This window comes from Ovis aries, chromosome 20 (genome assembly GCF_016772045.2).
Source record: "Ovis aries strain OAR_USU_Benz2616 breed Rambouillet chromosome 20, ARS-UI_Ramb_v3.0, whole genome shotgun sequence".
Taxonomy (NCBI): Eukaryota; Metazoa; Chordata; class Mammalia; order Artiodactyla; family Bovidae; genus Ovis; species Ovis aries.
The window spans coordinates 44545556-44547851 of NC_056073.1; positions in this window are offsets into that span (position 1 = coordinate 44545556).

The following is a 2296-nucleotide window of genomic DNA, read 5'->3' on the forward strand; positions in this document are numbered from 1 at the left end:
TGGTCATAACTTTTCTTCTCAGGAGCAAGCGTCTTTTAATTTCATGGCTGCAGTCACCATCTGCAGTGATTTTGGAGCCCCACAAAATAAAGTCTCTCACTGCTTCCATTGCTTCCCCATCTATTTGCCATGAAGTGTTGGGACCATAGGCCATGATCTTCATTTTCTGAATGTTGAGCTTTAAGCCAACTTTTTCACTCTTCTCTTTCACTTTCATCAAGAGGCTTTTGAGTTCCTCTTCACTTTCTGCCATAAGGGTGGTGTCATCTGCATATCTGAGGTTATTGATATTTCTCCTGGCAGTCTTGATTCCAGCTTGTGCTTCATCCAGCCCAGTGTTTCTCATGATGTACTCTGCATATAAGTTAAATAAGTAGAGTGACAATATACAGGCTTGACGTACTCCTTTTCCTATTTGGAACCAGTGTGTTGTTCCATGTCCAGTTCTAACTGTTGCTTCTTGACCTGGATACAGATTTCTCAGGAGGCAGGTCAGGTGGTCTGGTATTCCCATCTCTTGAAAAATGTTCCACAATTTGTTGTGATCCACATAGTCAAAGGCTTTGGCATAGTCAATAAAGCAAAAGTAGATGTTTTTCTCGAACTCTCTTGCTTGTTCAATGATCCAACGGATGTTGGCAATTTGATCTCTGGTTCCTTCCTCTCCGAGGAACTGAAATTTCTCCTTTTTATTCAGGAGCAGAGGTTTTACATTTTAAAAATTATTTATTTACTTATTTGACCTTGCCGGGTCTTAGTTGTGACATGCAGGATCTAATTTAGTTGCGGCAAGAGGACTCTGAGTTGTGGCTTCTGGGATCTAGTTCCCCGTCTGGGGATTGAACCAGGGCTTCCACCAGGAACGTCCCTGAGATTCTATATTATTTAGAGGATTTGTACAGAAACATGGGAAACTTACGCTTTACAATCTTAAATAATTGAGTGAAAATGAACCAGAAAACAGGATGTGGTCAAGAAGTTTGCTTATAAGCAACCTTACTAAGATACAGAGGAAAAGATTGAAGAATAATGCATCAGATGAAGCAAAAGCAGTTTGTTATCCTCGAGTCTTTCCCATGGACTTTGGCATCCTTGGGTCAAGCTCACCCCTCTGAGAACGGGACTCAGTACATCCTTAGAAGGAAGACAGATGGTGAGACGTCAACATTTCAAATACGGATTTCATCACACATCTCCTGTTTGTCTTCTTTCATGATTCATTCCTGACCAGAGCTCAGGTCACACTTACAAACTGCCTACACATAAAACACAGCTTAGAATACTCCTACTTTATTATATATATAAAAAATTTATTTGGCTGTGCCAGGTCTTCACACATGATCTTCATTGCAGATTGTGGGTTCTAGTTCTTTGACCACGGATTGAACCCAGGCCCCCTGCATTGAGGGTGGGGAGTCTTAGCCACTGGACCATCAGGGAAGTCCCCGGAATAATTAGACTTTGAAGGCTTGGTTTGACATATAACTGACTCACTTTGCTGTACAGAAGACACTAACATAACATAGTAAAGCAACTAATACTCCAATAAAAATTTTTTTAATAAAATGGAATAAAAGCTTAGCTTGTTTTGACAAAATTTAATTAGTATAATTTGAAGCTAGACAAGATTATGTATGAACAAACTAAAATGCTTTTTATGTGGAGAAGAAAAGAGAACTAATTACATGCAAAGTTCATATATGTAAGATTTTGTCTACTCCTCAGCGTGGTAAATGTACCATATTGCTCTGGAACTCTTGCTTTGCTACTATTTATTGCTTTACACTGCACTGCTGGTGGAAAACACTGAAGAGATACTCACGATTTTCATGAGACCCTGGAGATTCATTTCTTTAATGAGAATAAGATGCCTTGAATCTGTGAAATGTTATACCAAGCATTTGCTGAACCTGAAGGATGTCGCAAGTGGTGACAGAATAACTAATGTTATCAGTGACCTGTATCAGTTGTGCAAATGCCAGGAAAATAATTTCAAGGTGATTTCTCAGGTATTTGTAATAGATCATAAATCAAAAATGGCTGCTGACCAGTAACATCAGACATTCCAAAAGAGTTTCTAGAGTATTCTTTGGACTGTAAGTGTAAAAGTTGTTCTCAAAAATATAAATATATCTACTTTAGGTAATCCAGAAAAGAATGCATAAATATAATTTGAGTCTCCACGATTATATCCTACTCTTTAAGTGCTCTCCAAGGGAAATCCTAAACTAAGTGAGAAATCAATTCTAAAATGTAGAAATGGAGTCTCTCCTAGGAGTGTAGCAGTTAGAGCTCT